The 14,533-nt window shown below is 36.5% G+C and overlaps 1 protein-coding gene across 6 annotated transcripts in view; it reads right to left on the bottom strand.

Moving 5' to 3' along the window:
- The window catches only part of LOC141375293 (3'-5' exoribonuclease HELZ2-like), a 296,921-nt gene that overhangs the window by 54,672 nt on the left and 227,716 nt on the right, over window positions 1–14,533 (bottom strand). Inside the window, exon 1 of one of the 6 annotated variants that reach the window (XM_073908044.1) lies at window positions 1,056–1,114. The exons of 4 other annotated variants lie outside the window; for them this stretch is intronic. The gene's annotated coding sequence lies outside the window, so the exon portion shown is untranslated. Of the gene's footprint in view, window positions 1–1,055; window positions 1,115–14,533 lie in introns of those variants that run through there. One more of the 6 variants, XM_073908046.1, reaches the window with a different exon arrangement.

The following is a 14,533-nucleotide window of genomic DNA, read 5'->3' as shown; positions in this document are numbered from 1 at the left end:
TAGTCAGGGGTGTCCAAAGTCAGTCCTGGAGGGCCGGTGTCCTGGAGAGTTTATCTCCAACTTGCTTCAACACACCTGCCAGGAAGTTTCAAGTATATCTAGTAAGAGCTTGATTAGCTGGTTCAGGTGTGTTTGATTAGGGTTGGAGCAAAACTGTCCAGGACACTGGCTCTCTAGGACCGAGTTTGGACAACCCTGCTTTAAGTCAAACGTTGAATAAAAATTCTAAGCACTTCACGGGACCTTTAAAATGAAATGTAGTATAGCAACAAACATGTGTTTTGAGCCATACTATAATAAAGTACTTAAATGAATCTGTTTTGATAATTATAGGCCTAGTTTCTAGTGCAACAATTTCATTTAAACAACAACTACAATAATTTAAACAGATTAGCCAACACTGTAATATGCTAATAATGAATGCACATTGTACTACAATAGACAGAGTTTACTGTAGTGAAAATGAAAGTGTACAGTCGTTATTCAAGTATCTGGAATATGAAATTTAAAGTTTCAAAACATCAGAAAATGAAAGCGTACAGCAGTTATTCCAGTTTACCTGCTCACTAGTCAACACTACAGTATAGCATTCATTGACAGAGTTGTAAATAATATAGTATGGTTCAAAAACACTACAGTATTTACTGGAAATTAGTTTAATATTAAATACTGGGGCACAAATACTGATATCTACAACAGTCAGATCAGTTGACATGCAAGTCTATTTATTATTGAAAATTTAGAAAGACAATAAAAGGGGAAAATTAGAGAAACCTACACTGTAACAAATGATTTATGTTGGGAAAACATGAAGCAATTAATTTAACGTATTAGTTTTTACAAATTTAAGTGGATTGAACATTAACCAATTAAGTTGCCCCCTTAAAAATGCAAAAATTGTGTTCTTTTTGACTTATTTTAAATAAGTAGCTAACAGCAAACGTCATTTTTTTGAGTATCTAAATATATAAAAACACATTTATTGATATGGACATTGCTGTAAAATAACTTTTGATCTGTAATGTGTTTTAAAGTGGGAGAAGTTTTCATCCTACCTGTGGGGAAGCAGCAGTTCGGCACCTGCGAATGGTTCAGCAGGGAATCAGAATCAAACAGAGTCATCGGAGACTTCAAATGAACGTACGTATGCACATCCTGTTTTTCTAGTCCATCTACTTACAGCTCATTTAGTTCATAAGTGATTGATTGTTTAATTATTAACTTAGACGGACACATTTGCTCATACTTAACTGAACATTCTGTAAAACTGTTTGATCTAAACCCTTTCTATGAACGTTAGAAATGAAGTTGGTCATATTTTATAACATTCAGATATTACGAGCACGTTCTGAATGAACTCTTTCCACTCAGATCATTTATTACATGAATTAAATGTGTAAATATTTAGCATTTTACTGGTTATCCTTGACATCTAATATTACAGTTTAAAAATAATGACAGTAAATGTATTCGATTTTACCACAGCTGATTTGTTTCATGGTGATTTACCGTAGATTCATTCATTTTCTTGTCGGCTTAGTCCCTTTATTAATTCGGGGTCGCCACAGCGGAATGAACCGACAACTTATCCAGCAAGTTTTTACGCAGCGTATGCCGCAACCCATCTCTGGGAAACATCCACACACACATTCACACACACACTCATACACTACGGACAATTTAGCCTACCCAATTCACCTGTACCACATGTCTTTGGACTGTGGGGGAACCGAAGCACCCGGAGGAAACCCACGCGAAGGCAGGGAGAACATGCAAACTCCACACAGAAACGCCAGCTGAGCCGAGGTTCGAACCAGCAACCCAGCAACCTTCTTGCTGTGAGGCAAAAATACTACCTACTGCGCCACTGCCTCGCCTATCGTAGATTCGTTCACACAAAAATGAAATACTCATCATTCACTGACATTTTATGTGACTCAGAATGTATGAATTTCTTTCTTGTTGGACACGAAGGAAGATATACTGAAGAATGTTGACAAAAAAAAACTATGGATGTCAGTAGCTGTTTTTCCCAAGTAATCTTAAGTATATCGTCCTTTGTGTTCAACAGAAACTCAAAGAAGTTCGAGACAACAGTAAATATTGGCATATTTTTAATCTGTTTAATATATAGCACATGCATATTCTTATTGTACACACTCTGTTACACATAGTCTCTATATTAAAAAGTACTAAATTGCTCTTTTCAGATGACATCCCAGTTACAAAACCTCCTGAAACACTGGTGAAAAATGTCCAGGAGAGAAGCAGTCCTGCACAATCCACTGGAAACTCACATTCAGGTTTGTCTGCATTCTGCTATGGAACAGCCACTTCATAATGGAATGATATTAATTAAGTTGACAACAACTCATTAGCGTCCAAAAGAATGCACAATGTTTTGGATATTATATGCATGAGCTTTCGTTTTTTCATCTATCATTTTAAATATGCTAATTAAAGCAGGATAGATTCTGATTGGCTGTCAGCATAACTATTTTCACTCACTCATTAATTAATTAATTAATTAATTCAACCAACCAAGAGTTTTACTCACAAATGTGTCAGATTAGCTATGTTTCCATCCACCTATTTTTGCAAATGCGCATAAAAAAACCAGTTGATGGAAACGCCATGATGCGCATACATTTTGAAAATGCGCCTAACTGGGTAGGATAAACTTTTTATTCGATAAGGAAAGTTGCGCATAAACTGCGATGGAAACACTTTTACCGCACAAACTCCAGCATGCGCATTAAAAAAGGTCATGTGATTTTGTTGAAAGAGATCATGTGATGCTTAAAATGTGTGTGAATGGATAGAACGTCAGGCTGAGCACATTAAACTTATAGCACTTATAGAGAGTGTTCTCACATATAATATTGTTTCATGGTTTGGTAACACAACACTTAAACAGAAAAAGAAATTAGCGCAAATTATCAATCAGGCAAATAAGATAACTGGTCACAAACAGCATTCATTGCAGATTTTATTTGACTCTTTTATGGAAAAAAGAGCAGTGGTGATTTTTAAAGATAATACACATCCCCTTCACTCAGCATTTGAATTGCTACCATCAGGACGCAGGTTTAGAATTCCTAAAGCACGAAGAAATGCCTATAAAAAGTCATTTATCCCAATGGCAGTTGTTGTTCTAAACCGGATCAATGTTTGTAGTGAATGAGGTGGTTACCAAGTATGATTTGCAGTATTGTGCATGGGGCTAATTTGGTTTTTAAACTTTTAACTTATGTTGTTGTGTTGATAAGTGTTATTGTGTCGTTGTTGTATGTTTGTAATTGTTGTCCTAAATCCAGTGTTGAAGAAAAATTTCCTTTCTGTGTCAAGCAGAACGGACAATAAAGTTTAAACAAACAAACAAATTATAAAACATCTGAAATGTTGTTTTGGTCATTATAAAACGCCTTACCATTTCAGTATTAATGTTATTATATTATTAATGACCTCCAGAATCAAGAGCGCCTGTGCTCCGCGTCTGACACCTTCAAACGCCACTGCGCGCTCACTGCTTGTCAGGATTGTCTTCTGAGGCGCATTCATTTAGAAAAGACTGATGCAGCTTCTCCTACTGCAGCAAATGAAGTTTTTACTGTTGATATTTGGCGCCAGTTAATCAGGAAGTGACGATTTTTCTCGCTTTGACTCGTTGGATGGAAACGCTGCTTCATTCGCACAACTTTTATGCGATAATCGAGTTTTGCGCATAATGTTTATTCGCATTTTTGGATGGAAACATAGCTATTGAGCATCAACTTAACCTTCAAACCTCCTGAATTCTCAAGGGTTACTATATCAAATCATTGTTTTACTCTGTTATTTCAGATCATCCTCAGATCCCATCTCACCAAGGCTTTGATGAAACCTCCAAAGTGGACAAGATCAACCTCAACGTAAAATCTGCTGGAAAGAGCATGGAAGTGGAGATATTCCCGCTGGAAAGAGTCTCTGTGCTGCTGAAGCAGACCTGTGAACTGGCCAGAAAGAAACCAGAGAAAATGTGTCTGGTTTATGATGGTAAACACCTCATTTATTTTATTCCTCAAGTTGACTTGATGTACAGTAGTCAGCATTTGATGTGGATCAAAATCTTCATCAAAGTATTGAACAACACGCATTCTTGTCAATTTCCAAACACTTTTTCCAGGGGTGTCTAAACTCGGTCCTGGAGGGCTGAGTGGTTTAGCTCCAACTTCCTTTAACACACCTGCCTGGAAGTTTCTAGTATACCTATGCTGCGTCCCAATTCGCATGCTTATACTACGCCCCTAAAAGTATGTATTTGTTTTGGGAAGCAAAAGTTTATACTTTCGAGTGTGCAACAGAAGAGTGTGCAAGCTTTGGGACATGCTACTTCCTCTTTAACAGATCGTTGTGTTGCTTAGTTATGCCCCCTGTCAATCCTCCACACACCATCCACATTCCTGTCGGATTTAATTTCCTACCTTATTAGAGAGGCAGCAGCAGGTTAATCTCCTATTCATGAGTCTTTCATGCAGATAAATCTCCTCAGGTCTTTGGGTAATTATGCATTCAAATGTTCAGATGTGCAAACGCGTCTTTATATACCCCTTTTTCTTGGAACGCAAAATTACCCATGATGCTTTGCGTGTATGCGCAAGGAGAATGCGAAGAACTTCCGGTCGGCAGCTGATGCGTGTAAAGAGTCACATTTGGACAGCTGTGAAACGATAGTTTTAATCTATTCTACCTGCTTTTATCCTCTTTGAACTAATACTGTTGTCCATCAGCACCATCTCCTGGACTGATCATTTAAAGAAATGCAATCTAATAGGATGGAAAACAGCTGCTGTGAGGCAGTTTTAATGAAGCCTCGTCATCGCTAAAGTCAACATTTTCTCGTTATTTTAAATATATAACCAGCCCAAACTAATGTAATTCGCCAAAATGTTTGACACACACACGTAGCCAGTACTGTGCCACTGACACACTGATTTAATAACTGTGACAAAGTGAAAATATAGGCGAGTGTCACTTTGAAATGACAGAAAAACACAAACCGTGGGAAAAACAACACACGAAATAAAACACAAACGGCTCGCGATCAGAATAAACAGCAAATCAGCCAGCAGAGGATCAATAACAGACTTTTATTGGTCATTTTTGTAAATTGCACGACTTTCATACCTGTTAAGTTTCATGCCAGTACTCTGGTTTGCTCTCTGTGTGTGTGTGTGTGTGTGTGTGTGTGTGTGTGTGTGTGTGTGTGTGTGTGTGTGTGTGTGTGTTAAAGAGCCGCTGAGCTAACAGCTGACAGGCCGGGAACACACACACACACACACACATTTCTGACGGCAGACACGTGAACTAGGAGAACGTTTTTCTCGTATTTCTGACGCGCTTGAACCACATGTGACAGATTATAACGGCTTTAACAGACACATTTCTAAGTTGTGTGTCACAAAAACACTCTGTTATCCATTAAAAACGTTATTGAAACCCATTTTCAGAGCGCAAATTACCAGTCGTACACGCTGTAAACGGAAGTTTTTAGCATTCTACTGAAAGACGCTGGTCGCTATGGTGCCCTCCATGCAGCAGCCATGAAAAAGGTCTATAAGTGCAGTGCTGTTGCAGATAAAGTATAACACAGATAATGTGATTTAAATATTTAACAGTGGGCTAGATATTGACTCAGTCATTCAAGCATCTTTACCGAACTCTCTCTACTTAACGGTTGGTCTTGCTTCTATATTATGTTTGTAGTTTATTTACACTTTCCGCTTGCGTTTGTGGTTCTAATCGAATTTACATCCAACGCGCAATGTATTGTGGGCAATATCAGCCGTTAGAGTATGAACGCTTCTACACTTAAATTTTTTACCGGAAATAGCAAACCATCCGGGAACCTCTGGCATACTCTTTTCAACATACTATGGTTTGGGACACGCTAATTCTATTTTCAAATACTATTTAGGACGGATAATATGCGAATTGGGACACAGCACTAGAAAGAGCTTGATTTGCTGGTTCAGGTGTTTCAAATTGGGGTTGAAACTGAACGTTGCAGGACACCAGGGGTCTGTTCTTCGTACCTCACTTAAATGATCTAAGATGATTTGACAGATCCTGGATCTTTTAATCTTGATAACTGATCTCTGGCTAATTTGGTTCTTCAAACAAGTTCGCCAATCAGATTAGAATGTCTGGATGAACTGATCTGAGATCGCTGCGTGTGTTGTGAAGGACAGATCTATCGATCCTCGAAATCATGATTAGCAATGCAGCGATTGGCTGACAGCACAGCAGCGTAATGACATCATCTGATTAATATTCAATTATCCATGTGAGCAAAATTACACCAAATTAGCAGTAAACGGTTTGTTAAATATGACACGCAATAACTTCACATTTGTTGTGAGCTGCAGGCTTTACACTTTCATGTGTCAAGAGTATTCATCATGTATTTCAATGCAAATCAGTGTATTTAGTTCTACATTTAGAAAATATTGTCTATATTATAGTAGCTGTTTTTTAATCGGTGTAAAGAATAACTGGTTGTTTACAAAAGCATTTTGATATTGGTAAAGGCATCTGCAACTTTTGTGAAGCATCAAAACACTGGCATATTAACTATTAAAACATGTTTATGACTGCATAAATGTATAATTGCTTTAAAAAAAGTCACATATTGTGCATTTCTATTATACACAATTTGTACTAAAGCGATCTAAAAAGTTCAAATCAATAAGTTTTCTCTTTCCACCACCAGGTGGCAGTCTTTGTACTTTCATTTCAAGGGTACAGATTGCATAAGTTTTATTAATATGTATAACTTTATTTATTTTATTAATAACTATAACTTTATATATATATAGTTAAAAAAATATGTAATATTTTCCCAAGAGTATATAACTACTACTGTAAGAAAATATCAGAATTCGGAACATACTTTCTGTATTATCTTTGCTTGAACTGAGCTGATCTAATCCTGTTTATATGAATTGAACCTGCTCCCGATCAGGTTTGACCTAGCAGATCTGTTGCTATGACAACAACTCTCGGATCAGCTTTGAAGAACGAAACGATCCTGGATCGTGTCAAATCGTCAATATCCAAATCCAGCTAACTGAGTAATCCACGTACAAAGAACGGACCCCAGGGCTCAGTTTTTCAGAAGTAATCCACTAGGATTTTGGATAAGGGATTGGATCAAATCTTAAAAATGGGTTTTTCAAAAGAAAAAACGGATTACCTAATCGGATTAGATCAAGTAATCCAATCTTGGTTTTGATCCGGATCAAAACTTTAGATTGGGTTTTTCAGACCTTTTTTTGTAGGATCTGGATCACTTTGATCTAAAAAACCTGGATTAAACTGATCCCATCAGAAGGGTGGATTTAGCGTGGATTTTATGCCCGAAATGTATTAAAATTTATTAAATTATGCTATTTTTGGATCATGCAGTATTTTACAAGATATACTATTTATTCTGAAGGTTTTCATTTTATTTGTCCATCCGTCAGGCTGTAGTGATTATTGGCTTTAATGTATTCACCCTTTTAGTATAGGCCTACAGCAAAGTAGAAAGAGTTTGGCCTCATAAAATAATCCCCCAAACAGCTGCCAAAACTGACCAAAAACAATCAATTTTATTCTGTCACTAATTGTTATATATATTCATCACAATGAAAAATATTTTTCTTTTTAGAATATTTATTAGTGATGCATGCAATGATTACAGAAAAAAAAAATGCAAATAATGGCAATCACTGATTTTTTAAATTTCAACAATTGCAAAAAGAGACTGAAAGGGCAGAAGCACAGCTTCGTCTGGCAGAGAAACAACTGACTCTGACCAAACTGCAGCAAACCAAGGCCAATGACTTGAGATCTGCCTCCTAAAGGCTACGCTCAGACAAGCTGGTCTCTCCACATCAGATGAGGAAGTCTGAACTTATTGTGGAGTTTTTGACATTAAGTCTTTTTTTTAATTTACATCTATATCTGAAACTTATTATAAATATCCTCAATGTACAGTGTTGTAGCTGTCAGATGAGCGGACTGCTGAAAGAGGACGGGGTGGGTTTTTCTTGTTTTTATTATTTATTATTATTGTTATTTTAATAATTATTAAATCTTCATAGCTTTCATTTCAAATAAATATAAAGTTATATTGAGCCCCCGCTGGCTATTCTACTTGTCGCTCTTTACATATCTATAGTTCTACATTGTGATGTCCTTTCCTGTTTGAGCACTGGTTATCAAGATTTAGGGATGCTGAAAAGTTCCTATCCGCATCAGATTGATCCAATCCGATGTTGCTTTGAAAAACTGGCTCAAAAAGTAAGCTGGATTACATGATCACGGATCACAAAAACAGGATTACAAAATCCGGATCAATTTTATCCGGATTAAACCTTTTGAAAACCTGGGCCCTGGGGTCTGTTCTTCGTACGTGGATAACTCAGTTAGCTGGATTTGGATGTTGATGATTTGACACGATCCAGGATTGTTTCGTTCTTCAAAAATCTTCCGAGACTTGTTGTCATAGCAACAGTTCTGCTAGCTCAAACCTGCTCGGGAGCAGGCTCATTCATATAAACAGGATTAGATCGGGTCAGTTCAAGCAAAGATAATACTGAAAGTATGTACCGAATTCTGATAATTTAACTATAATATAACAATATTAAAGTTAAAATAAATATTGAAAAAACTTCTGCAATCTGCACGCCGAAATAGATTTAAAAAGACTGCCACCTGGTTGTTCAAATTGAAAATGTATTAATATAAACTTTTTAAATGCAAACGCATACATGGACAATATTCAACCTTTTTTTTAAAAGGGATGATAATTTATGCAGTCATGCATGTGTTTTGATCGCTAATATGAAGGTGATTTACACCTTTACCAATATCAAAATGCTTTTTTGACGCAAAATTAATTTATACAGTTATTCCTTACGCCGATTAAAAAATTTTTAGTAGGCCTAGGCTACTATAATAAAGAAAATCTTCTCTAAATGTACAACTAAATACATTGATATGCATTGAAATACATGATTAATACTCTTGACACATGAAATTGTGGAGCCTGCAGCTCATAATACATGTGGAAAGTTATTGCGAGTCATATTTAATAAACCGTTTACTGCTAATTTTGTTAATTTTGCTCACATGGATAATTGAATAATAATCAGATGATGTCATTACGCTGCTGTGCCGTCAGCCAATCGCTGCATTGCTGATCATGATTTCGAGGATCGATAGATCTGTCCTTCACAACAACGCAGCGATCTCAGATCAGTTCATCCAGACATTTTAATCTGATTCGCAAACTTGATTGAAGAACCAAACTAGCCAGAGATCAGTTATCAGGAGGAACAGAGCCAGGATCTGCCAAATCATCTTAGATCATTTAAGCAACGTACGAAGAACAGACCCCAGCCTCCAGGACAGAGTTAGGACGCCCCTGGTATAGTCCATGTCATTTATGGTGCATTTTGTATTCAGATGGAACAGTCTTAAAACTTTCATCAGTAATTGCTAACATTATTAATATTTATTTTCAGGAACTCGTCTAGATGTGAACAAGACAGTGAGCCAGTACGGTCTACGAAGAGGAACTACAGTTCATTTGATTCATGGCTAGGATTTACAACTGAAAAATACATCAGAATAAATGTTTCACTTATTATACTTATTAATACTTAGTATTTAATACACTGCATTACATACAGTATGTACACTACATTAGTATAAGTAGATAATGGAGATATGGGTTAGACAATGTGTTTTATACCCAATGCCTGCTCTCGTACCCATCATTGTTTGCTGTACACATTAATGTAGGCTGTTCCTGTGTACTGTACATCATAGGAGGAAATCACATATGATGTTGTTTATTGCAAAGCTGTTGATGGATATGATTCCTCAGTATGTATATATTCAGCATTTTGAGTTTGCAGATGAAGTTATTCCCATTCTGATCATGAGAAGAATGATCTTTTTCGTACTATGCTCGAAGTTTGTTACAGATTTATGTTCATCTCAGTGGGACCTTGCTGGAGAAATATAGGAAATGAAATGAAAGCACACTACAGTACTGCACTTGTTTGCTGTTAAATAAAAAAAAAAGAATGCATCATTTCTGCAATTTTATTTTAATAAAATGTTTGTTGCCATCTACTGTGAAAAGTGCTATCGTCATTATTTATGATATAAAGATATAAAAAGTCAAAAGGCACAGAACCAGCTGTATTTTCTATGATATTAGGAAGCTTTACAACTGAGAACAGATATTGGAATATTGTACAAGGGTCTGTTCTTCTTACCTCGCCTAAATGATCTAAGATGATTTGGCCGATCCTGGATCTTTTAATCTTGATAACTGATCTCTCGCTAATGTGGTTCTTCAAACAAGTTCGCGAATCAGATTAGAATGTCTGGATAAACTGATCTGAGATCGCTGCGTGTGTTGTGAAGGACAGATCTATCCATCCTCGAAATCATGATCAGCAATGCAGCGATTGGCTGACGGCACAGCAGCGTAATGACATCATCTGATTAATATTCAATTATCCATGTGAGCAAAATTACATCAAATTAGCAGAAACGGCTTGTTAAATATGACACGCAATAACCTTCCACATTTGTTGTGAGCTGCAGGCTCCACACTTTCATGTGTCAAGAGTATTCATCATGTATTTCAATGCAAATCAATGTATTTAGTTCTACATTTAGAAAAATTTTTCTTTATTATAGTAGCTGTTTTTTAATCGGTGTAAAGAATAACTGGTTGTTTACAAAAGCATTTTGATATTGGTAAAGGCGTCTGCAACTTTTGTGAAGCATCAAATCACTGGCATATTAACTATTAAAACATGTTTATGACTGCATAAATGTATTATTGCTTTAAAAAAAAAAGTCACATATTGTGCATTTCTATTATACACAATTTGTACTAAAGCGATCTAAAAAGTTCATATCAATAAGTTTTCTCTTTGCACCACCAGGTGGCAGTCTTTGTACTTTCATTTCGAGGGTGCAGATTGCATAAGTTTTATTAATATGTATAACTTTATTTATTTTATTAATAACTATAACTTTATATATATATAGTTAAAAAATATGTACCATTTTCCCAAGTGTATATAACTACTACTGTAAGAAAATATCAGAATTCGGAACATACTTTCTGTATTATCTTTGCTTGAACTGAGCCGATCTAATCCTGTTTATATGAATTGAACCTGCTCCCGATCAGGTTTGAGCTAGCAGAACTGTTGCTATGACAACAACTCTCGGATCAGCTTTGAAGAACGAAACGATCCTGGATAGTGTCAAATCGTCAATATCCAAATCCAGCTAATTGAGTAATCCACGTACAAAGAACGGACCCCAGGAGAATGCGTTTTAATGTCACTTAATAGTAAACAAGACTTGGCAATGTGAATGAGTGTGTGTGCTGCTTAAATACTGTGTTTAATCAGTCTTTGACGATCCTCAGGTGGTGAGAGTGTAATCAGTCTAAATGAGGAAGCAGGTGTGTGTGTGGCATGACTGGATATGTAGTCCATTTACAAGCATATTTGTAGTTCTATGAGAGTGAATGTTTTCCAGCGATCTCTGGTGGTTAGAGGTCGCTGGTGATTGTGACACACAACTTACAGTATATTACATTTTTTCAAGAGTCAGGATCTAGCGGTGGCATTATAATACACTACAGTTCACACCATCAGTTTTATGGATAATATACTGAAGTCATACTCCAGTCAGTGATAGAAACACAAGTCTACTAGTTGGATAACATTTGTGAATTAACTTAAATACTTATTTTACTTAAATGGTAATCAGATCCTTGCAAAGTAAAGTCCATACTTTTTTCCATTGAAGATTTATTCCTGTTCTCCTTGTCATGTGGCAGTTTTTCTTCTTTTATTAATGCAAATCGGATACAGAGTTGGGATCAGTGGCGGTTCTGGGGGGGGGCGGTGCCCCCGTGTCAACAAGCATGGCCCCCCCCTCTGGCCCCCCTAAATCTCAGTGTCGCGCGCAGTCGTATGGCGCGCACTCGCTCTCTTTGCTTTCACCCGCTTTTTCTCTCTCTCTCTCTCTGTCAGTGACGGTGCTGCGCACTTCAGTTCCCCGCATTTGTCAGAAGTTAACCCCCAAATTGACACAGATAACAAAACCATTCAACTCAAATTCAGAATTAGGATTCTGTTTTCAATAGCGATTTCAAAACTTTTATTATAGGAAGTGCTCGGCTATGCAGAGGCTATTATTATTTAGAAATTGACTGTACATAGTTTTACGTTAGGAAATGCAGTCTTGAACTTACAAACGGCAAGTACAGGAGAACAGATGAAACAGTGATCCAGTTTAGTTTTCAGTCACGCTCATGTAAATCATATTCAACTCGTTTAGTTTTGCCTTTATTCGTTTTTGATTTCAGTCGTGACATAAAGCACGAGTCATCAAGACTTGATTTATTACAACACGTTTTTAAACATAATAGTTTAACTAACCACTAATAACAACTTTTTTCCCTTTCCCATGGTGACAGTGCATGATATTTTACTAGTTATTCAGCAAGATAGTTGTATACAGACAAAGTCCCTTTAGTCTTTGATTCAGATTAAAGTGTAATTTAAAGACTTAATTAGGTTATGTTAACTAGGAAAGTTGGAATGATTAGTCAAGTTATTGTATTGTTGTGTAGATGATCAATAAAATATACAGTAATTATCCAACACAATCTCATGGCAATTCGTAACTTTTTCATTTAGTGGCTAATTCGTATGAATTCGTACGATCTAATTCGTACAATTTAGTACGATTTGCTTATCCCCCAATGACGGTTGGGGTTAGGGGTGGGGTTAGGTGCCACGCCTCCTTTTTAAAATCGTACCATTTCGTACGACTGAACTCGTACGAATTCGTACGAATTAGCCACTAAACTGGCAAAACGTAAAATACTTACGTTTTCTCGTGAGATCAGGCTGAATTATCTCTTAAAGAAGCTAATAACACAGACTTAAAATAGTATTTTAAAAAAATTTTAAACTGCTTTTATTCAAGAAATAAGCTATGAGAAATCACACTTATTATGACTCCAGATTAATTATTTGTGTTTTATAGGAAATACTGTGAAAATCTCCTTGGTTTGATTTAGATCACTTGGGAAACCTTATTTTAAATTATTGGGAGGGAAAAAAAATTGACTTCAACTGCATCTGTTAAAGTTTACAGGTGTAAAAATGTGCCTGCTGTACTTGAATGTTAATGTGTTATCCTACAATACAAAGTTACTTGTCAAAAAAATGAACACTGAAGATTATTTTCGAGTTTAAGTTATTTAATTAGCTTATTTATGAAGACAGGGCAGCACGGTGGTGCAGTGGGTAGCACTAACGCCTCACAGCAAGAAGGTCGCTGGTTCGAGTGCCGGCTGGGTCAGTTGGAATTTCTGTGTGGAGTTTGCATGTTCTCCCCATGTTGCCGTGGGTTTCCTCTGGGTGCTCCGGTTTACCCCACAGTCCAAAAATATTAGCTATAGGTGAATTTGTTAAATTGTCCAAAGTGTATGGGTGTTACCAGTAATGGGTTGGAGCTGAAAGGTCATCCGATGCGTAAAACATATACTGGATAATTTGGTGGTTCATTCTGCTGTGGTGACCCCAGATTAATAAAGGGACTTAGCCGAAAAGAAAATGAATGAATAAATGTTTATGAAGACTGCAGAGTGATGCATAAAAAATGACTGAATAATTGTTTAAATAGTTTGTGATGTATGTTAAAGTGTGCCCCCTAAAAGTAGAAGTGCCCCCCCGAGTTACTCAGGTCTAGAACCGCTACTGGTTGGGGTGTAAACAATATTTGTACATAATACACCAAATATCAATTACATGCATCATCTTTGGAAAAAAGGTACAAATAGAGAGTAAAAAAATAAAAAAAGAACATGAATATAAACTTGAGGGTAAAAGTCATGTGAGAAATGAGTCTGCCTTGACCCAACCTCCACTCTAAATGGTGAATTGATGCTCATTTCCGAAAAGGGCTGACGTCTGAGCAAAAAAGAGAATTCAACAGTTTGTTGTCTCTGCATTGTCTGAGGCGACTACATCTCAACCAAATGGTAACAATTGTAGAATGGGGATGGGTGTGGTGCACAGAGAACCAATTCATCAATGGCGTTAAAACTGCAGAGAGAACAGCTGGGTCAACAGCCAAGGAGCAACTTCATTAACATCTAAAGGCAGGTTTAAAAAGCAACATCTAAAACAGTATAAAGGTTTGAGTCTAAGCATGTTCAGGGTTCATTTTGACTCCGGAGAACCCAAGGTACTGTCGTGTATTTTGAGACTGCTACGCTGAATAAACATCTTCATTGAGATTTTCTTTGTCATAATTTTTTTTTTACAGTCAGTTACAAGTTACATTAGCTATATATACATATAGCTATATATATACATATACATATAGAGTGTGTGTGTGTGTGTGTGTGTGTGTGTGTGTGTGTATATATATATATATATATATATATATA

The sequence above is a fragment of the Danio rerio genome, chromosome 7 (genome assembly GCF_049306965.1).
Source record: "Danio rerio strain Tuebingen ecotype United States chromosome 7, GRCz12tu, whole genome shotgun sequence".
NCBI lineage: Eukaryota > Metazoa > Chordata > Actinopteri > Cypriniformes > Danionidae > Danio > Danio rerio.
Note: the sequence above shows the minus strand (reverse complement) of the source record. Positions and strands in the feature narration are given on the sequence as shown.